The 22,284-nt window shown below is 41.4% G+C and overlaps 1 protein-coding gene across 1 annotated transcript in view; it reads right to left on the bottom strand.

Annotated features, from left to right (window-relative positions):
* Window positions 1–13,202, bottom strand: part of GUCY2F (guanylate cyclase 2F, retinal) — a 123,902-nt gene extending 110,700 nt beyond the window's left edge. The window contains exons 1-2 of the mRNA XM_043459087.1: window positions 13,192–13,202; window positions 12,456–12,459 (exon numbers count right to left, since the gene is read on the bottom strand). The gene's annotated coding sequence lies outside the window, so the exon portion shown is untranslated. The remainder of the gene's footprint in view (window positions 1–12,455; window positions 12,460–13,191) is intronic.
* Between the last annotated feature and the right edge of the window lie 9,082 nt (window positions 13,203–22,284).

Below are 22,284 nucleotides of genomic sequence, written 5' to 3'. Positions count from 1 at the left end.
AAACACCAAAAAAAAAATTTCTGAATACAAAAAGAAATAATTTATAAAATTGTGTTACATTTTTAACATTTACTTAGACATTTTTACTTTATTTTTGCAGTTACCTACATAATTTGAAGCCAATAATTTTCATCAAGTGTAAAGCACATTTGCAGGTCCTTTAAAAGGTCAGTCAGTCAGTTCACTAGCTCAGTAGTGTCTGACTCTTTGCGACCCATGGACTGCAGCACACCAGGCTTCCCTGTCCATCATCAACTCCTAGAGCTTGCTCAAACTCATATCCATTGAGTGAGTGATGCCACCCAACCATCTCATCCTCTGTCATCCCCTTCTCCTCCTGCCTTCAATCTTGCCCAGCATCAGGGTCTTTTCAAATGAGCCAGTTCTTTGAATTAGGTGGCCAAAGTATTGGAGCTTCAACATCAGTCCTTCCAATGAATATTCAGGACTGATTTCCTTTAGGATTGATTGGTTTGATCTCCTTGCAGTCCAAGGGGCTCTCAAGAGTCTTCTCCAGCACCACAATTCCAAAGGATCAATTTTTCAGCGCTCAGCTTTCTTTATGGTCCAACTCTCACATCCATACATGACTACTGGAAAAACCATAACTTTGACTAGACGGACCTTTGCTGGCAAAGTAACGTCTCTGCTTTTGAATATGCAGTCTAGGTTGGCCATAGCTGTCCTTCCAAGGAACAAACGTCTTTTAATTTCATGGCTACAGTTACCATCTGGAGTGATTTGGAGCCCAAGAAAATAAAGTCTGTCACTGTTTCCATTGTTTCCCTATCTATTTGCTATGAAGTGATGGGACCAGATGCCATGATCTTAGTTTTCTGAATGTTGAGTTTTAAGCCAGCTTTTTTACTCTCCTCTTTCACTTTCATCAAGAGGCTCTTTAAAGACTTCTTTAAAGAAGTCTTCGCTTTCTATCATAAGGGTGCTGGCATCTGCATATTTGAGGTTATTGATATTTCTTCTGGCAATCTTGATTCCAGCTTGTGCTTCATCCAACCCAGCATTTCCCATGATGTACTCTGCATATAAGTTAAATAAGCAGGGTGACACTATACAACCTTGATGTACTCCTTTCCCAATTTGGAACCAGTCCATTGTTCCATGTCCAGTTCTAACTGTTGCTTCTTGACCTGCACACAGATTTCTCAGGAAGCAGGTAAGATGGTCTGGTATTCCCATCTCTTAAGAATTTTCCACAGTTTGTTATGACCCACACAGTCAAAGGCTTTAGCATAGTCAATAAAGCAAAAGTAGATGTTCTTCTGGAACTCTCTTGCTTTTTCGATGACCCAACAGATGTTGGCAATTTGATCTCTGGTTCCTCTGCCTTTTCTAAATCCAGCTTCAACACCTGAAAGTTCTCAGTTCACATACTGCTGAAGCCTAGCTTGGAGAATTTTGAGCATTACTTTGCCAGCATGTGAGATGAGTACAATTGTTCGGTAGTTTGAGCATTCTTTGGCATTGCCTTTCTTAGGGACTGGAATGAAAACTGACCTTTTCCAGTCCTGTGGCCACTGCTGTGTTTTCCAAATTTGCTGGCATACTGAGTGCAGCACTTTAACAGCATCATCTTTTAGGTCATAAACCTAAAAGGTCATAGACCTTAGATATTATGCCTTTAGTATTTAATGGATTAAAATGAAAGTTTCTGGCTAACATCATTATCATTTCACTTATGCATTATTTTATGGCTGTGGAATATTTAATTTTGTGTATGATCCAAAATTGACTCAACCATTCCCCTATTATTATAAACTTAGATTGTTTCCATTTTTCTATTATAAGTGATGCTACATGAGTATCTTTTAATATAAACTTCTTTTCAGTATATTAGGATTATTACCTTTGAATAGATTCCCAGAAGTGAAATTACTGGGTCAGAGTATATGAACATCAATAATGATTTTTGACACACATGGTCTATTTTCTAAAATATTTGGGCCAATTTATGCTCTAATAGTGAATAAAATGAAAAGTGCCCATTTTATTGCTTTGTCATCAGCTCTACCTTGTTTCAAATTTATATTTGCTAATTTCACAGCCTCCCCGACAAAATGGTATCTGATTTTAATATGCATTTTTGGAATACTGGTGAGTTGTTCAAGCATTTTTTTTGCCATAATTTTTTAGTGATATGAATTTCCTGTTTTGTAAAGAGTCTCTTTGTCTCTTCTCCCACTTCTAAGGTCCAGTGGTATCAAGAGACTCAGTTCAGTCGCGCAGTCATGTCTGACTCTTTGCAACCCCACGAATCACAGCACGCCAGGCCTCCCTGTCCATCACCAACTCCCAGAGTTTACTCAAACTCATGTCCATCGAGTCGGTGATGCCATCCAGCCATCTCATCCTCTGTCGTCCCCTCCTCCTCCTGCCCTGAATCCCTCCCAGCATCAGGGTCTTTTCCAATGAGTCATCTCTTCGCATGAGGTGGCCAAAGTACTGGAGTTTCAGCTTCAGCATCAGTCCTTCCAATGAACACCCAGGACTGATCTCCCTTAGGATGGACTGGTTGGATCTCCTTGCAGTCCAAGGGACTCTCAAGAGTCTTCTCCAGCACCACAGTTCAAAAGCATCAATTTTTCGGCACTCAGCTTTCTTCACAGTCCAACTCTCATATCCATACCTGACCACTGGAAAAACCATAGCCTTGCCTAGATGGACCTTTGTTGGCAAAGTAATGTCTCTAGTTTTTAATATGCTATCTAGGTTGGTCATAACTTTCCTTCCAAGGAGTAAGTGTCTTTTAATTTCATGGCTGCAATCACCATTTGCAGTGATTTTGGAGGCCAACAAAATAAAGTCTGACACTGTTTCCACTATTTCCCACCTATTTCCCATGAAGTGATGGGACCAGATGCCATGATCTTAGTTTTCTGAATGTTGATGTTTAAGCCAGCTTTTTCATTCTCCTCTTTCACTTGCATCAAGAGGCTCTTTAGTTCCTCCTCACTTTCTGCCATAAGGGTGGTGTCATCTGCATATCTGAGGTTATTGATATTTCTCCCGGCAATCTTGATTCCAACTTGTGCTTCCTCCAGCCCAGCGTTTCTCATGATGTACTCTGCATATAAGTTAAATAAGCAGGGTGACAATATACAGTCTTGACGTACTCCTTTTCCTATTTGGAACTAGTCTGTTGTTCCCTGTCCAGTTCTAAATGTTGCTTCCTGACCTGCATACACAGGTTTCTCAACAGGCAGGTCAGGTGGTCTGGTATTCCCATCTCTTTCAGAATTTTCCACAGTTTATTGTGATCCACACAGTCAAAGGCTTTGGCATAGTCAATAAAGCAGAAGTAGATGTTTTTCTGGAACTCTCTTGCTTTTTCAATGATCCAGCAGATGTTGGCAATTTGATCTCTGGTTCCTCTGCCTTCTCTAAAACCAGTTTGAACATCTGGAAGTTCACGTATTGCTGAAGAGAGAATAGCCCCTAATTAATGTCTTGCCCAGCATTATACAAAATTGGGTAGTTAGTAATAATGTATAATAACTATAGACTGTAGCTAGCAGTATGGATTGGTTTACTCCATGTCCATTCCACCACAGAGTTCCCATCCAGCTAGGATTTTGCATGTAAGTTAGATATCACCCACCGAGATTCACTTATGTAAAAGTCTGGCAGACGGAAATGGGCTGTTGTTCTTGTTTAGTCATTAAGTATTGTCTAACTCTTTTGCGACCCTATGGACTGTGGCCCACCAGGCTCCTCTGTCTGTGGGATTTCTCAGGCAAAAATACTGGAGCAGGTTGCCATTTCCTTCTCCAGGGAATCTTTCTGACCCAGGGATCAAGCCCATATCTCTTATGTCTCCTGCATTGGCAGGTGGAATCTTTACTACCGAACCACCAGGGAAGTCCCTGACAATGGGTTGACAAGCTAGAAATTGTAGTCCTGCTTATAGATATGAGGATTCTCTGCAGTGTTTCATCTCCAGCTTCCTGGGTATCAAGAGGAACAGAGGGGTTACCCCCAGAAAAGGCAGCAAGAGCAGTTTCTCAATGTGGTTTCTAATCACTGGATCACAGTTATTGATGCTCTTCGTCTACCTCCCTGGGTACTCAGAGAGAGCTGTACCAGATACCGAGGTGACAATGGCAGGTCCTTGATTCTGGCAGGGCTCTAGGGGTGACAACAAAAGGAGGAAGTCCCTTGAGGTTTCAGTTCAGTATTTTTTAGAACTATTCTTTTAAATCTAGACTCCACTCTCCTCCTTTAGACCTTTCAGCAATTTTGCTAGTACTCATTTCTCTGTTTTAAATTCATTCCTGTAAATTGTTATAAACTTTCTAGAGTGCAGTCTAACTATATCTATTACAGCTTGAAAATACACATACCCTTTAACCCAGCAGTCTTACTTAGAAAATTCTATTGTACAGAAATAAGAGCATCAGGATTCACTGCCACAAAGACATTTATTGCAGTGTTATTTTCAGTGGCAAGAAAAAATAACCCTGGAGACTACCTAAATTTCCATCAATAGAGGGATGGCTAAATTCATTACAGTAAATCTACACTATGAGATATTTTAGATCAAACTGAAAAAAATGCTGTGTATGTATGTCATGATATATGCTGTATTTAATAAAATAGGTTACATAATTCCATTTTTGTAATAAAGAGGTAAAGATATCCATTCCTGCTTAAACTTCTTAGAGTGGCTTCTCTTTCCTACCCTAAAATCTGACTGATATACACATTGTCACACTGGCACCATCATCATTAAACATTATGTATTTCAGGAATTGCTAACATCTGGTTTCCAATTCAGTTATGGGCCACATAACTTAGAGAAATATACAATAAAATTCCAGGCCCAATACTTATGAAAATATTGTACTATACAAGGGACTTCTCATTCAGGATGGAATAACTTGTAGCAGACCAATGTTTTTGCTGAGAGTAACTTAAAAAATCAGGTAAAATTCCAAAAACCAAAATCCTTTTTGAAAGTATCAGGGAGCCAGGACTTGGGAAGGGAGATTCCAGAAAGGAAGGAAACTCATCAAAGTAAACCCAACTTCCTACATGTTGTTTTTTCCCTTAGGATATGTTAATTCTTGGCCCAGACACTGAGTAGAGGATGACTCTGACGAGGCAGAGAGGCCATCAGAGCTTTAGGTAATATCACAAGACTGGAGGGATAAAAACTGGAGTTTATGTTGTGCCAAAGTCTTAAGTGGCCACCATCTGGAGGGAGGAGAAGCACAAAAAAGTGAGCATGATATTCAGCCCAGGTTTTTTTCCTTTCAGAAAATTGCCAATTAAGTTGCATGGGGCAAACAATTAGAGAAGTTAAGCAGAGTGGCTAAAAAGTAGAGTGGAGTTTGGGAAAGTTTCAGAGAGCTGAGGAAAAAAAGGTTGGAGTCTAGAACTTCTCAAGGAGGAAGGTCCTTATGAAACATTCCCCCTTTGGCTCTCATTTGAGACCCCTTAGAGAGCTACATCATTGGAATGGGGCAAACTAGAGGCAGACTGAGTCTAGCAAACCCTGTAAAACAGCTTCAAGTCACTTCAGTGGATGATTGGATTACAGTAATCTGCCCTTCTGCTGCCTTGCAGAAAATAAGGTGAAACCTCTTTGGAATGACACGTGATCACTTAGACCATGCATGGCTTTCCAGGCATGAAGTTTGGCAGTTAGTAAAAAGTTAGTGAAAGTGAAAGTGTTAATCACTCAGTCATGTCCAACTCTTTGCAACTCCATGGAGCCTGCCAGGCTCCTCTGTCCATGGGATTCTCCAGGCAAGAATTACTGGAATGGGTTGCCATGCCCTCCTCCAGGGGATCTTCCCAACCCAGGGATCGAACCCATGTCTGCACTGCAGGCAGGTTCTTTAAAAACTTAACTGACATACAAATAAACGAACCCAAGAAGAGAAAAAAAAACAAACAATAGAAACAGACTCATGGTGATCCAGTTATTGCAGTTGTATGACAGGGACTATAAATACTCAAGAAAATAAATGACAACATAGTACATGTCACCTGAAAGCTAGAATATATTAAAAAAAAAAGCCATGTGAAAAACCTAAACTTGAAAAGTAAAATAACTGAAATTAAGAATTCTACATGGACCACATAAAGCAAACTGTTTGTTGCTACTTTTCAGACATTCCAAGTGCCAGCTTGAAATTCCCTTTGGATTACTCCCCTTCCCCACTATATGTAACACTTGAGGGACTGCCAACTAGTATGTCCTCCACAGATTCTCTGGTCACCAAGTGGGCATGAGGTCCAAGCCAAACGAACTGGCTCCCCCTAGGAATTTGAATTTTGAGCTGAGCAATGCAAAGACAGGAAAGAGTTGGAGCTGATTCATAGTGCCAAAGGTGCCTGGAAAAGTGGTCCATTAGATCCTTTTATCTAGATTTCAGACGCTGCCTGTTTCTAAGACCTGGTTGTTTAGTTTTTCTTTCTGTGAGCTAAACCATTGCATTTCAAGTGTATTTCTTGATTAGCCAGTATATTCATTTAAGTAATAAACAAACTCCTAAATCTTTGTGACTTTAAAAAATGTTTATTTCTCATTCATATCAATCTAAAGCCAGTCAGCAGGAAAACGACACTCCATAGGGACCTAGGCTCTTTCCATTCTTTGGTTTGGCTCTCCTCTAGGTCTTAAGAGTTGCTATGACTGAATGATTGTGTCTCCCCTCAGAATCAGGTGTTGAAGCCCTAATCCTCATTGTGATAGTATTTAGAGGTGGGGCCTTTGGGAGGTAATTAGTTCATGACAGTGGAGCCCTCATGAATGGGATTAGTGCCCTTATAAAAACAGACACAAAAGAGATGATCTGGGGGCCCGCCCCGCCCCCGCTGGCCTGGGTGCTCTAGGCGCCGCACAGAGACCCTCTGCACCCGTTCGAACATGGTGCTGCGAGGGGTGCGGAGCGTGCGGGCCGCGGTTGGCAGCCTGTAGGCCATGTCCGCACCCAGCGCGCCCTGCTCACCGCGGCCCTGGGGACTGCGGGCGGGTGCCGCCCGGGCACTGCGCACTGGCCCTGCTCTGCTGTCAGTGAGGAAACTCACAGGAAAACACGAATGGGTAACAACAGAAGACGGTGTTAGAACAGTGGGAATCAGCAATTTTGAACAGGAAGCTTTGGGAGATGTTGTTCACTGTAGTCTGCCTGAAGTTGGGACAAAGTTGAACAAACAAGAGGAGTTTGGTGCTTTGGAAAGTGTGAAAGCTGCTGCTGCTAAGTCACTTCAGTCGTGTCCGACTCTTTGCGACCCCATGAATCGCAGCACGCCAGGCCTCCCTGTCCATCACCAACTCCCAGAGTTTACTCAAACTCATGTCCATCGAGTCGATGATGCCATCCAGCCGTCTCATCCTCTGTCGTCCCCTTCTCCTCCTGCCCCGAATCCCTCCCAGCATCAGGGTCTTTTCCAATGAGTCACCTCTTCGCATGAGGTGGCCGAAGTACTGGAGTTTCAGCTTCAGCATCAGTCCTTCCAATGAACACTCGGGACTGATCTCCCTTAGGATGGACTGGTTGGATCTCCTTGCAGTCCAAGGGACTCTCAAGAGTCTTCTCCAACACCACACTTCAAAAGCATCAATTCTTCGCACTCAGCTTCTCTACACAGTCCAACTCTCACATTCATACATGACCCACTGGAAAAACCATAGCCTTGCCTAGATGGACCTTTGTTGGCAAAGTAATGTCTTGCTTTTTAATATGCTATCTAGGTTGGTCATAACTTTCCTTCCAAGGAGTAAGCGTCTTTTAATTTCATGGCTGCAATCACCATCCACAGTGATTTTGGAGGCCAACAAAATAGAGTCTGACACTGTTTCCACTGTTTCCCATCTATTTGCCATGAAGTGATGGGACCAGATGCCATGATCTTAGTTTTCTGAATGTTGATTTTTAAGCCAACTTTTTCACTCTCCTCACTTTCATCAAGAGGCTCTTTAGTTCTTCTTCACTTTCTGCCATAAGGGTGCTGGCATCTGCATATCTGAGGTTATTGATATTTCTCCTGGCAATCTTGATTCCAACTTGTGCTTCCTCCAGCCCAGCATTTCTCATGATGTACTCTGCATATAAGTTAAATAAGCAGGGTGACAATATACAGCCTTGACATACTCCTTTTCCTATTTGGAACCAGTCTGTTGTTCCATGTCCAGTTCTAACTGTGGCTTCCTTGACCTGCATACAGGTTTCTCAGGAGGCAGGTCAGGTGGTCTGGTATTCCCATCTCTTTCAGAATTTTCCACAGTTTATTGTGATTCACACAGTCAAAGGCTTTGGCATAGTCAATAAAGCAGAAATAGATGGTTTTCTGGAACTCTCTTGCTTTTTTGATGATCCAGCAGATGTTGGCAATTTGATCTCTGGTTCCTCTCCTCTGCCTTTTCTAAAACCAGCTTGAACATCTGGAGGTTTGCGGTTCACGTATTGCTGAAGCCTGGCTTGGAGAATTTTGAGCATTACTTTACTAGCGTGTGAGATGAGTGCAACTGTGCGCTAGTTTGAGCATTCTTTGGGATTGCCTTTCTTTGGGACTGGAATGAAAACTGACCTTTTCCAGTCCTGTGGCCACTGCTGAGTTTTCCAAATTTGCTGGCATATTGAGTGCAGCACTTCCACTGCATCATCCTTGTCTTAAATTAGTGGTGGATAAATATTTAAAAAGCCAACTTTTAGCAAAAGAAACTACTTGTAACAATGTTTCCTGAAGAAAATACCCCTTAACTTTCTAATGACTTCAGATAAACACTGTGCATGTTTTCCACAGGATCCTGTGATTTTTAGGCTAGGCTCCAGTTATATATTCAGAATTCCTGAAATTATCTCTGGAAAATTAATTACAAAAATTATGTAATTCAAGGATAACATGGTTATCTTAAACCTTATATGACATTGTAACTTGCTTACAACTATCCTTGGATTTGGGTCAAAATGATCTTCCCACTAGAAATAACTGCCAGTGGAGAAAAGTTTGTTAGTTGTATAGTGTCCAATGAAGAATATTACTATCTTAATTTTGCAGTATACAGTGTTTGCTGGTGCTATTTTTATACAGTGAAGCAACAGCCTTGCAGGAGAATAAACAATTTAATAATAAAGTATTTAACTTCTTAAAAAAAAGAGAGATGATCTCTTGCTACCATGTGAGAATACAGCAAGAAGGTGGCCATCTGCAGACAGAGAAGAGGGACCTCATCAGGAACTGAATCAGTCAGCATCTTGATTTTGAACTTCCCAGCTTCAGAACTGTGAGAAGTAAATTTCTGTTGTTTATATCACTCAGTTTATGGTATTTTGTTATAGCAGCTTGAGTTGACTAAAACAGGCATTCTCTGCATTCAGCTGGCAGGATCAAAGGTGGGAGGTTTTGATGGAAAATAGCACATGTCACTTCTGTTCATATTCCACTGGCCAAAACTCAATTACATGGCTACACTTCACCGAAAGGTGGGCTGGGAAATGTAATCTAGATGGGCATCCAGAAAGAAAAAGACATCTAAATGGGCATCCAAAAAGAAAATACTGATGAGTATCCACAGTCTATACCACAGCCAAAGTCAGTTCTGTTGCTTGCAAAGGAACCTAATCAATACAGATACACAGGACTTCAACAGACAGAGCTTGAAGAGGAGGGCAATTAAGATAGAGGAACTAGGGTAAACAAAGAGAACAGAGCATCACCTGGTTTGGCTGGAGTGTTCAATGGATGATTGGTGTTGGAGGACATGACCACCAGTTGACCCGCAATCTGGACTTGAGCAACTGGAGGCTCCTCCTTATCCTTGGAATGTGCATTCCGCTTGTCTTCCCCTGGCCACAGGCTATCCCAAGAACACAGCCTTGAGATAGTAATGTGGTGGTTAGGCCATCTGAACTGTATATGTTACTAAACCCAGTTAAGGCCTCAATATAAACTTTGAAGATTCTGGAGGACAGATGTAGATATCTACTCATCTTCCAGACCTCCCCCCCAAACACAAAGATAAGCCTAGTATATAAGCTCCCTTGCTCATTAAATCTGCCATCTACCAATCTAGAGTGCTCTGCCTGCTTTTTGATGTCTCTTTACCCTCTGTGTACAGGGGCCAGTCTGTGAACCAATAGTTGAGAGCAAGTGGAAGCAAGGTTGTAAGAAGCAGGTAGGGTCCTGAATGCTAAATTAATTCTGTAGACCAAGGGTTGACAAACTCTGGCCTGTGGGCCAAATTCAGCAACCCCCCACACACCGCCCACCCATCCTAGGTTGGTTTTGTAAGTAAACTTTTATTGGAATGCATTCACACACATTGTATTATGTACTTTCTATGAATGCTTTTACTATACAATGGCAGGGATAAATAGTGGCAATGGAGAACAAATAAGCTCACAAAGCCTAAGAATATTTACTATGTGGCCTTTTACAAAAAAAACAAAAACAAAAACATTAGCCTACTCCTGCTTGTAGGCAATTGGTAACTATTGAAGGATTTTGAGCAGGTGAGCAGTATGTAAGATAACAATGGCAACCCTGCATTGAAGTAAATGGGAATATGTAAGCTGGTTGTGTGGTTTGGGGGGAAGGTACAGCTGGAGAGAGAGGAGTCAGGTAGGTGAGTTAGGAAGCTATTACAATAGTATACAAGATAATAATAGTAGCTGCCATCTATCAAGTGGCTAGTACTTGGCAGGCACTGTGATACATACGTTGCATGCATTATAAGATTTCATCTCCACAAAATCCTTGTGAAGCACAATATTATTTCCATGTTACAAATGAGAAAACTGAAACTCATGGAGTTGATACTACTTAATTTCTTTTACAGTTTCTTCCTTCTCTCTCCTCTTGGCTAGGTGGCTTAGGAGGGGACAGTATTCTTCAAGGAAGTTAAGAACATGGGTTACAAAACAAGACTGCCTAAGTCCAAATCCCAGTTTTACCATTTGCTTCCTATATGACCTTAGGCAAGTTACTAAACCTCTCTGTGCCTCAGTTTAATCTTTAGTAAAATGATGGTAAGATAAAAATGATACCCTCTAGGGTTCTGGCAAGGATTGAATGAATTACTGTATGTAATGCACTTAGGACAGTGCCTGGCATTTAGTGAGAACCACAAACACATTTGTTCTTCTTTTTGCAAACCTACAAATCCTGGCATGCCCCAGAGCTTAGCCACAACCCTTTTCTCTTTTTCTAGCCACACTTCCCTTACGACTCTAAGATTTTTCTTCCTATAACAGTTATTTCCCATTACCCCATTTTGTTATCATCAGAGTATAATCTGAAATTATCTTATTTGTTGTTTTGTTCATGTATCTATAATCTGTCTCCCTCATGTAAGGAAAGCAAGACTTAGTCTTGTTCATTACTGAATCCCTAGGGCCTAGCACAGTATCTGGCACAAAGTTGTTGCTCAGTAAATACTTCTTGAATGAAGGAATGAACTTGTCCAAGTAAGTGGCAGACATAGAATTCAAACTTAGGTCTCAGTGATGAATTATGGACGGAGGTTCTTGACATTGTACAGGAGACAGGGAGCAAGACCATTTCCAAGAAAAAGAAATGCAAAAAAGCAAAATGGCTGTCTGAGGAGGGCTTACAAATAGCTTTGAGTAGAAGAGAAGTGAAACGCAAAGGAGGAAAGGAAAGATATACCTATTTGAATGCAGAGTTCCAAAGAATAGCCAGGAGAGATAAGAAAGCCTTCCTCAGTGATCAATGCAAAGAAATAGAGGAAAACAATAGAATGGGAAAGACTAGAAATCTCTTCAAGAAAATTAGAGATACCAAGGTAACAATTCACGCAAAGATGGGCTCAATAAGGGACAGAAATGGTATGGACCTAACAGAAGCAGAAGATATTAAGAAGAGGTGGCAAGAATACACAGAAGAACTGTACAAAAAAGATCTTCACAACCCAGATAATCACGAAGGTGTGATCACTCACACTCACCTAGAGCTGGACATCCTGGAATATGAAGTCTTAAAAGCATCACTATGAACAAAGCTAGTGGAGATGATGGAATTCCAGTTGAGCTATTTCAAATCCTAAAAGATGATGCTGTGAAAGTGTTGCACTCAATATGTCAGCAAATATGGAGAACTCAGCTGTGGCCACAGGACTGGAAAAGGTCAGTTTTCATTCTAATCCCAAAGAAAGGTACTGCCAAAGAATGCTCAAACTACTGCACAATTGCACTCATCTCACACGCTAGTAAAGTAATGCTCAAAATTCTCCAAGCCAGGCTTCAGCAATACGTGAACCGCAAACCTCCAGATGTTCAAGCTGGTTTTAGAAAAGGCAGAGGAACCAGAGATCAAATTGCCAACATCTGCTGGATCATCAAAAAAGCAAGAGAGTTCCAGAAAACCATCTATTTCTGCTTTATTGACTATGCCAAAGCCTTTGACTGTGTGAATCACAATAAACTGTGGAAAATTCTGAAAGAGATGGGAATACCAGACCACCTGACCTGCCTCCTGAGAAACCTGTATGCAGGTCAGGAAGCAACAGTTAGAACTGGACATGGAACAACAGACTAGTTCCAAATAGGAAAAGGAGTATGTCAAGGCTGTATATTGTCACCCTGCTTATTTAACTTATATGCAGAGTACATCATGAGAAACGCTGGGCTGGAGGAAGCACAAGTTGGAATCAAGATTGCCAGGAAAAATATCAATAACCTCAGATATGCAGATGACACCACCCTTATGGCAGAAAGTGAAGAAGAACTAAAGAGCCTCTTGATGAAAGTGAAAGAGGAGAGTGAAAAAGTTGGCTTAAAAATCAACATTCAGAAAACTAAGATCATGGCATCTGGTCCCATCACTTCATGGCAAATAGATGGGAAACAGTGGAAACAGTGTCAGACTCTATTTTTTTGGCCTCCAAAATCACTGTGGATGGTGATTGCAGCCATGAAATTAAAAGACGCTTACTCCTTGGAAGGAAAGTTATGACCAACCTAGATAGCATATTAAAAAGCAGAGACATTACTTTGCCAACAAAGGTCCATCTAGGCAAGGCTATGGTTTTTCCAGTGGTCAGGTATGGATGTGAGAGTTGGACTGTGAGGAAAGCTGAGTGCCGAAGAATTGATGCTTTTGAAGTGTGGTGTTGGAGAAGACTCTTGAGAGTCCCTTGGACTGCAAGGAGATCCAACCAGTCCATCCTAAGGGAGATCAGTCCTGGGTGTTCATTGGAAGGACTGATGCTGAAGCTGAAACTCCAGTACTTTGGCCACCTCATGCGAAGAGGTGACTCATTGGAAAAGACCCTGATGCTGGGAGGGATTCGGGGCAGGAGGAGAAGGGGACGACAGAGGATGAGATGGCTGGATGGCATCACTGACTCGATGGACATGAGTTTGAGCAAACTCTGGGGGTTTGTGATGGACAGGGAGGCCTGGCATGCTGTGATTTATGGGGTCGCAAAGAGTCGGACACGGCTGAGCGACTGAACTGAACTGAACTGCTCCTTGGAAGGAAAGTTATGACCAACTTAGCATGTTAAAAAGCAGAGACATTACTTTGCCAACAAAGGTCCGTCTAGTCAAGGCTATGGTTTTTCCAGTAGTTGTGTATGGATGTGAGAGTTGGACTATAAAGAAAGCTGAGCACCGAAGAATTGATCCTTTTGAACTGTGGTGTTGGAGAAGACTCTTGAGAGTCCCTTGGACTACAAGGCGATCCAACAAGTCCATCCTAAAGGAGATCAGTCCTGGGTGTTCATTGGAAGGACTGTTGCTGAAGCTGAAACCCTAGTATTTTGGCCACCTGATGTGTAAAGCTGACTCACTTGAAAAGACCCTGATGCTGGGAAAGATTGAGGGTAGGAGGAGAAGGGGACGACAGAGGATGAGATGGTTAGATGGGATCACCGACACAATGGACATGGGTTTGGGTGGACTCTGGAAGTTGGTGATGGACAGGGAAGCCTGGCGTGCTGGGGTTCATGGGATCACGAAGAGTCAGACATGACTGAGCGACTGAACTGAACTGAACTGAGGTCAAAGTCCATGTTCTTCATCACCATGCTGCATAGTATAATAATCATGAGACTAGAGAGGAGAGAGTGGATGGAAAAAAACACTTGAGGCAAAATTGACATAACAGCAACTGATCTGTTAGCAGTGGAGGTAGGAGTGGGCGATATGAGTAATATATGATTTTGAGATTGAGGCCTGGATGACACTGAGCTGTAGATTTGGGTGTCATCTGCTTACAGGAAATAGCTGAAATTATAGGAAATACAGTTAAGGGAACTGGAGGATGAAAGGAATAAGACAGAGAGAGAGAGAGAGAAAACAAGGAGAAGGGACCTAATAGGGTCCCAATAGGAAACAAATGATACACTCAAAACAGGAAAATTCAAGGATGGTTTAAAAAAGGGATTGTTTGCAAAGATATAGGCAGGGTGTAGCAAAACCACAAGGGATAACACCTAGACTGGAAGGAATGAGGGAAGGAAGCAATTACCAGAACTCAGAAAGATTCATATGGAAGGATTACTCTGAAAAGAATTGTTACCTTTGGTAGATAAACAGAACCAGCTCTAGGTCACTCTTCAGGAAAAAGCTAGGGGTAACAAACAACTTAAACTCACTTCTCCTTCTCTTTATGATAACCTGCTATGGACATCCAGTGGACAGATCTAACTGGAAATTAACTAAAAGACAGGGAGTCTGTTGATGTAGTCCATAAAGATCATTCTCTCAGGGATGAGAAAAGAGTGAAGAAAAGAAGAGGAGTGGATCTGGAGGAGCAAGTGGAAGCTATTCAACACAGTCCACCCCTCAAGCCCTTGAGTATCCACTCTTATCCTTCATCTAGTGAATATTTTGTTTCACAAGCACAGGATCGCACAAAGACCTGCTACTATATAAACATAGGGTGATGTGGATCCAGTCAAATTTCCACCTGAAACCTAAAACAATGGCCACCACTACTGCTCTTCACATAAGTTAGCAGGGATTAAAAATAGGGTTTTAAAAAAGTAACATAAAACATAGCAGCTGCAATCTCTGTTTTTGTGGCTTGCCTAAAGTAATAATCAAAGCTGCCTTCTCCCACCACCATTCTATATTCCCCTTACCCTCTGCCAGCATCCAGGCTAGAAAGGATACTTAAATTCATGGGAAAACCAGATTCTAATTCCCATGATTATAACTGTAGGATATAAGTTCTTTATGTATGGTATTATACACATTTTGGGTTGCTTCAGATTCCATTTACCCAGTATAATTGGGCAAAGGGGTATAATAAAAACTCAGAATCATCTGGGTTCCAAAAATAGTCCTCCTTTCCCCCACTGTGTGTCAGTCTCAGGTAGTTGAATCCCATCACATTCAACCCGGAATCCTGGGAGAGTGTACCTCTGTCAATGTATTTGTCTTGACCAAACTTACGTTTTCTTCTCTATGATCTAATAAGTTTAGAAAGTAGTAAATACGTGAATAAGCCAAAATAAACACTGAATGCATAAAACAATAATGATGTCTAATTTATGGAGTCAAAATATAGGACAAAACCATTGGTCAATAAATACTTATGTCAGGACAGGACAATCTGAGTTAAAGTGTTCTGTGGTCCTTGCATTGTTTAGGAGAATGGCAAATACGCTGATTTACTTTCAGTTTTATTAAATATGCTCATTAACATTTCTAGGTATCCACTAAAAGAATAAAAACATAGCCCATAACTTCAAAATAGAAATGGGAAAGTAGTTAAGATAAATAAGACACATATTATAAAATATAAATCCAAATGGAAGCAATAAATAAGATAGTGGAAGAGAAACAAAAGGAGCAGGACAATGAGAAACATCAAAATAAGATGTTAGAATGTACAATTAAATCCAGATAGATCAGTAGCCATAATAAACATAACAGAGTAACCTCTTCAGTTGAAGTCAAAAGCAAATGGGAAAAAAGACTTCCAATTACACCTGCAAGGGACTAGCCTTTAGCAGACTAACTTTCCCACTGGAAATAATTATAAAAGTTACATAAAATATGCTGTAGATGCTGATAAGTGAACAATACAAGCAGGACTTCTTTATATGCTACATGCCTTCAATACAGGATACACACAAGGTGTAAAACAAAAGATACCAAAGCTTATGCGATGCATCAAAAGCAGTGCTACAACATGGATGAACCTCAAAAACATTATACTCTGTGAAAGAAGTCAGACAAAAAAATTCACATAATTCACATACTACATGATTTCATTTATATGAAATATCCAGAATCAATAAATCCACAGAGACAGAGAGCAGACTGATGGTTTCTTGCAGCTGGGAAGAAGAGGAAACTAGGAGTAACTACTTAAGGTGCACAAGGTTTCTTTTGGGAGTGATGAAAATGTTTTGAAATCTGATAGAAGTGATAGTTATACAACATTGTGAATATACTAAGTTGTTCACTTTCCCCTTCAGCTTTTTCAGATATATTGACATATTACATTGCATAAGTTTATCATGTACACTGTGATGATTTTATACAGGTGTATACTGCAAAATGTCTACCACAATAAGATTAGTCAGCACATCCTTTACTTCACATAATACTATTTTGTTGTTGTTATGGTGAAAACATTAAAGCTCTACCCTCATAACAGCTTTAAAGTACAGAATATAGTATTAACACGAGGGACAATACTGTTCACTTTTATATGGTTTTGTTGTTCAGGTGCTCAGTGGTGTCTGACTCTTTGCGACCCCATGGACTACAGCATACCACGCTTCCCTTGTCCTACACTATCTCCTGGAGTTTGCTCAAACTCCTGACCATTTGAGTTGATGATGCCATCCAACCATCTCATCTTCTGTTGCCCCCTTCTCCCCCCTGCCCTCAATCTTCCTATCATCAGGGTCTTTGCATCACGTGGCCAAAGTATTGGAGCTTCAGCTTCAGCATCAGTCTTTCCAATGAATATTCAAGACTAATTTCCTTTAGGATTGACTGGTTTGATCTCCTTGCAGTCCAAGGGACTCTCAAAAGTCTTCTCCAGCACTACAGTTAGAAAGTATCAATTCTTTGGTGCTCACCCTTCTTGATGGTCCAACTCTCACATCACTGGAAAAACCACAGCTTTGACTATATGGACCTTTCTCAGCATTGCCCTTCTTCAAGACTGGAATGAAAACTGACCTGTTCCAGTCCTGTGGCCACTGCTGAGTTTTCCAAATATGCTGGCATATTGAGTGCAGGACTTTCACAGCATCATCTTTTAGGATTCGAAATAGTTCAGCTGGAATTCCATCACCTCCACTAGCTTTATTCATAGTAATGCTTCCTAAGGCCCCCTTGACTTCACACTCCAGGATGTCTGGCTCTAGGTGGGTGACCACACCATCATGGTTATCCGGATCATTAAGACCTTTTTCATACAGTTCTTCTGTATATTCTTGCCACCTCTTCTTAATCTCTTTTGCTTCTGTTAGGTTCTTACCGTTTTTGTCCTTTATTGTGCACACTTTTGCATGAAATGTTCCCTCGGTATATCAAATTTTCTTGAAGAGACCTCTAGTCTTTCCCATTCTATTATTGTCCTCTATTTCTTTGCATTGATCACTAAGGAAGGCTTTCTTATCTCTCCTTGCTATTCTTTGGAACTCTCCATTCATTTGGGTATATCTTTCCCATTCTCCTTTGCCTTTTGCTTCTCTTCTTTTCTCAGCTATTTGTGAAGCCTCCTCAGACAACCATTTTGCCTTCTTGCATTTCTTTTTCTTGGGGATGGTTTTGGCACCACTTCCTGTACAATATTTTGAACCTCTATCCATAGTTCTTCAGGCACTCTGTCTGTCAGATCTAATCCCTTTAATCTATTTGTCATGTTCACTCTATAATCACAAGGGATTTGATTTAGGTCATACCTGAATGGTCTAGAGGTTTTCCCTACTTTCTTCAATGTAAGTCTGAATTTTGCAATAAGGAGCTCATGATCTGAGCCACAGTCAGCTCCAGGTTTTGTTTTTGCTAACTGTATAGTGCTTCTCCATCTTTGGCTGCAAAGAATATAATCAATCTGATTTTGGTATTGATCATCTGGTGATGCCCATGTGTACAGTCATCTCTTGTGTTGTTGGAAGAGAGTGTTTGCTATGACCAGTGTGTTCTCTTGGGAAAACTCTGTAAGCCTCAACCCTGCTGCATTTTGTACTCCAAGGCCAAATTTGCCAGTTACTCCAGGTATCTCCTGACTTCCTACTTTTGCATTCTAGTCTGATATGAAGAAAAGAACATCTTTTTTATGTCAGTTCTAGAAGGTCTTGTAAGTATTCACAGAATTATTCAAATTCAACTTCTTTAGCATTAGTAGTCTGGGCATAGTCTTGGATTACTGTGATGTTGAATGGTTTGGCTTGGAAACGAATGGGGATCATTCTGTTATTTTTGAGACTGCAAGACTCTTTTGTTGACTATGAGGGCTACTCCATTTCTTCTAACAGATTCTTGCCCACAGTAGTAGATATAATGCATGCATGCTCAGTCGCTTCAGTCATGTCCAACTCTTTGCAACCCCATGGACTGTAGCCCACCAGCCTCCTCTGTCCATGGGATTCTCCAGGCAAAAACACGAGTGGGTTGCCATTTCCTGCTCCAAGGGGATCTTCCCGACCCAGGGATTGAACCCACATCTCCTGTGTCTCCTGCACTGCAGGCAGATTCTTTACCACTGAACCATGGGGGATGGACATCTGAATTAAATTCACCCATTCCCATCCATTTTGGTTCACAGATTCCTAAAATGTTAATGCTCACTCTTGCCATCTCCTGTTTGACCACATCCAATTTACCTTGATTCATGGACCTAATATTCCAGGTTCCTATGCAATATTGTTCTTTACAGCACCAGACTTTACTTTCACCACCAGACACACACAGCCACAACTGGGTGTCATGTCCACTTTGGCTAGCCTCTTCATTCTATTTCTCCAATATTCCCCAGTAGCATGTTGGACACCTACCAACCTGGGGGGCTCATCTTTCAGTGTCATATCTTTTTGCCTTTTCACACTGTTCTTGGGGTTCTCAAGGCAAGAATGCTGAAGTGGTTTGCCATTCCCTTCTCCAATGGACCACGTTTTGTCAGAACTCTTCACCATGACCCATTTGTCTTGGGTGGCCCTGCATGGTATGGCTCATATTTTCATTGAGTTATACAAGGCTGTGATCTATGTGATCATTTTGGTCAGTTTTCTGTGATTATGGGTTTTCATTCTGTCTGCCCTCTGACAGATGAGAATAAGAGGCTTGTGCATGTTTCCTGATAGGAGGGACTGCCTATGCGGGGAAACTGAGTCTTGCTCTGGTGGGCAGGGCCATGCTCAGTAAATCTTTAATCCAATTTTCTGCTGATGGTGGGGCTGTGCTTCCTTCCTGTAGTTTGGCCTGAGGCAGCCCTCTTGGAGTATGCAATCTCTATGGTAGGTCTATAGGCTCTGTGGTGGGGCTAATGGCAACCTCCTCCAAGAGGACTTATGCCAACAGGCCATGCCTCCCAGGACTGCTGCTGTCAGTGCCCCTAACCCTGCAGCAGGCCACTGTCAACCCATGCCTCTGCTGGAGACCCCCAAATATTCATATGCAAGTCTGATTCAGTCTCTTGTGGGGTCGCTGCTCCCTTCTCCTGGGTCCGGGTGCACACAAGGCTTTGTTTGTGCTCTCCAAGAGTCTCTGTTTCCCCAGTCCTGTGGAAGTTCTATAATCAAATCCCACTGACTTTCAAAGCCAAATTCCCTGGGGTTTCCCAGTTCCTTTGCCAGATCCCTGGGTTGGAAAGTCTGTTGTGGGGGCTAGAACTTTCACAACAGTGCGAGAACTTCTTTGATACAATTGTTCTCCAGTTTGAGGGTCGACCATCCGGTGGCTCTATGGTAGAGCTAATAACGACCACCTCCAAGAGGACTTATGCCACACACTGCACCTCCCAGGATTACTGCTGCCAGTGCCCCTGTCCCCATGGCAGGCTACTGTTGACCCACGCTTCTGCCAGAGACTCCCAAACACTCACAGGCAGGTCTGGCTCAGGCTCTTGTGGGTCACTGTTCCTGGGTTCTGGTGTGGACAGGGTTTTGTTTGTGCCCTCCAAGAGTCTCAGGTGGGTATGAGGTTTGATTTTAACATGATTGCACCCTTCCTACCATCTCGTTGAGGCTTCTCCTTTGTCCTTGGATGTAGGGTATCTTTTTTTGGTGGGTTCCAACATCCTCTTGTCAATGGCTTTTCAGCAGCTAATTGCAATTTTGGTGTTCTCACAGGAGAAGATGAGTGCATGTCCTTCTGTGAATTTCACCTCAATAAAAAAAGATTTTCAAATAAAAGTTGATTCTTTTCCAGGAGCTATACATTATAAGAAATATGAAAGGGGACACTTCAGGCTGAAGGAAATGATCACAGATGGAAGCATGCACCTTCAGAAAGGAAAAAAGTGCACTAACTGGTTAAAACGATGATAATAATGTCCTGTAGGGGGGTTGTATTGTGATAAAATATACATAACATAAAAAATAACTCCCATGGGGTTTTTACATACATAGAAATACAATATATAGCAAAGACAGCACAAAATATGAGAGGCCAATAAAAGGAGTGAAACTGTTATATGGTTCTTAAGGGTTCAGCAGACGGTAAAAATACTAATTTAAGATAGACTGGAATAAGTCAAGGATGTATATTATACTCTCCATGGTAATCACAAAAGAAATTATAAAATTATACAACTAAAAAGTAATAGAGGGTAGACTCGATCAAGTCCTCAGTGCAAACACATCACAGATGAGAAAACTGAAGGACAAAGTTCAAGGAACTTAGCCAAGGTGACACAAACCGGAACCTGATTTTCTCAGCCACATCTGATTGAACCAGACAGCCTAGCCATAATGGTTTGCCACATCAGGAAAAGAATTTGCCTTCACCAATCAACTCAGATTGGAGTACTGGATGGGTCAGCTGGTGGCAACCAAAGAGATCAAACCCTGAGCCTTTGGAGTGGGAGCACTGATCCCAAGACCCTAGACTACCAGAAAACTAACCCTGAAGAAGTGAAGCGAAGTCACTCAGTCGTGTCCAACTCTTTGCGACCCCGTGGACTGTAGCCTACCAGGCTCCTCCGTCCATGGGATTCTCCAGGCAAGAATACTGGAGTGGGTTGCCATTTCCTTCTCCAGGGGATCTTCCCAACCCAGGGATCAAACCCGGGTCTCCCACATTACAGGCAGATGCTTTAACCTCTGAGCCGTAACCCTAGGGAGTATCAAACAGTGACAACTCCCACAAAAGAAACCACTTGAATAAAAGACCTGACATCACCCGACCACCAGTAGCACCCTGTGCAGGACACCTTATCCAAACAACAAACAAAACAAAAATACAAAACCAATCATCAGCAGACAGGATTACCACCTCACTCAGCCTTGCCCATCAGAGGAAAAAACAAATAACAACAACAACAACAACAAAAAAAAACAGCACAAATCTCACGCTATACAAAGCTTACAGAAACCACTGGACCAACCTTAGGAGGGCGGAAACTAAATGGAAGACAAAGAATTCAATCTTGAAGCCTAGGAAAAGGAGACCTCAAACACAGTAAGTTTTTAAAAAATTAATGAAAAGGCAGAGAAACACTGCACAAATGAAGGAACAAACTAGAAACACAGAAGTCCAAATAAATGAAGAGGAAATAGACAAACTACCTGAAAAATAATTCAGAATAATGACAGTAAAGATGATCAAAACCCTTGAAAACAAAATGGAGAAAATGCAAGGATCAATTAACAAAGACCTAGAAGAATTAAAGAATAAACATACAGAGACAAACAACACAGTTACTGAAAATAAAAATACTCTAGAAGGAATCAATAGCAGAATATCTGAAGCAGAAGAACGAATCAGTGAGCTGGAAGATAAAATGATGGAAATCACTTCTGAAGAGCAGAATAAACTAAAAAGAATGAAAAGAACTGAGGATAGTCTCAGAGACCTCTAGGACAATATCAAATGCACCAACATTCAAATTATAGGGGTCTCAGAAGAAGTGAAAAAGAAAGGGTATGAGAAAATTTTTGAAGAGAGATTATAGTTGAAAATTTCTGCAACATGGAAACAGAAATAGTCAATCAAGTCCAAGATGCGCAGAGTCCCATATAGGATAAACCCAAGGAGAAATACACCAAGACACATACTAACCAAACTAACAAAGACTAAACACAAAGAAAGAATATTAAAAGCACCAAGGGAAAAGCAACAAGTAACATACAAGGGAAACTCCAAACAGTTAACAGCTGATCTT

This window comes from Cervus canadensis, chromosome X (assembly GCF_019320065.1).
Source record: "Cervus canadensis isolate Bull #8, Minnesota chromosome X, ASM1932006v1, whole genome shotgun sequence".
NCBI classification, from domain to species: Eukaryota; Metazoa; Chordata; class Mammalia; order Artiodactyla; family Cervidae; genus Cervus; species Cervus canadensis.
This window is presented reverse-complemented; position numbering and strand designations above follow the sequence as displayed.